Source organism: Coenobita brevimanus, chromosome 22 (genome assembly GCF_032717465.1).
Source record: "Coenobita brevimanus isolate Jiangsu-jjx chromosome 22, ASM3271746v2, whole genome shotgun sequence".
Lineage (NCBI taxonomy): Eukaryota > Metazoa > Arthropoda > Malacostraca > Decapoda > Coenobitidae > Coenobita > Coenobita brevimanus.
Genome location: NC_136975.1, coordinates 9096282 through 9097630, shown reverse-complemented (window position 1 = coordinate 9097630; position 1349 = coordinate 9096282). Strand labels below are relative to the sequence as shown.

General features: G+C 41.8%; 1 pseudogene; it reads right to left on the bottom strand.

Moving 5' to 3' along the window:
• Window positions 1-699: 699 nt before the first annotated feature.
• Window positions 700-816, bottom strand: LOC145392546 (5S ribosomal RNA; annotated as a pseudogene).
• Window positions 817-1349: the final 533 nt, after the last annotated feature.

Below are 1349 nucleotides of genomic sequence, written 5' to 3'. Positions count from 1 at the left end.
CACAAGCTTCCGTTACGAGGGTGGCATCTGCTGTTATATCAAATCTGAATTTGCAGTGGAAACTATTTTGAACTTCACATCAGCCAGTTTTGATTCTTCATTATATAACCTAATTTTTCTAAACATTACCAAATGTACCTGTGTAGTTTATCGCTCCCCCGGTGATTCTTCATAACCCAGCATATTTGAATCCATATTCACACAATTGATTGATCGTAACCTCACCCTTACCACTTAAATTACCATTATGGGTGAATTTAACATCCATGATTTAGAATCGTTTTCGCATTCTGCCAGGAATGATGATACTGGTCTAGAATGCGAGTTGTTTGCAGAATTATTTAACTTCACGCAGTTGATAAAACAGCCAACCAAAATACCAAATAAGCCTGACCTTAATGCCTGTCTCTTGGACCTGACAAATAATCCAGATCAGTACAGGATAGAAGTATTGTCACCACTTCGATCCTCCGACCACAATCTCATCAAAGCCTTATTAGTTAATTGCCCCAGACCTTTTCTTTCTGAACCAGTCAGGGTGACCAGATGGCACCTTGATAGGGCAGATTGGAATCATCATCATCATCATCATCATTGCCAGACGCCATGTATCCCAGACGGGGTGGCCAAGGGCTTAGAGTTAATTGTTTTACAGGGAGGGGCACTAATCCTCCACCAACCCCACTTGACACGTAGGGATGCCAACAGCATCTGGTGTTCCCAGGCGGTCACCCATCCAAGTACTAACCAGACCCAACGTTGCTTAACTTCGCTGATCGGACGGGAAGCGGTGTACTCAACGTGGTATGAATCGATTTAGGAATTATCTTGCTGATATTCCATGGCAGTCTTTCTTCTCCAGCAACATCAGTACTACCCATCCTACATTAATGATTTAATACGAGCAGCTATGAAATTATTCATACCCAGTCAACAGTTCACCAAAAGATTAGACTCCACAAAATGATTTGGCAACAATTGTGCCAGAGCAACGACCCAAAAGTTCTTAGCTTATAAATTTTACTTAAAATAAAAATCATCTGAATCAATCTGGTCAATTTATAACTACTAGAAACCATGCAAAAGCAGCTATTAACCAGAGGACTGCGAGCCACAGCTCAGGCTGGGTAGCATCGTGTTGAGAGCCACAGCTCAGGCTGTGCTGGCCATGCATCACCATAAACAACTCGACCCCTACACAAACTTACGCATGGTGCTAGACAAAGACGGAGAGGAAGAGACCTTTTTCTTTCCACCAGATGATGCCCTGGATGTTTATCTTCAAATGTATAATAAACAAAAACTAAAAAGAAAACTTTTTTTCCTTCGTTTTTTGCGCACCACAGGGA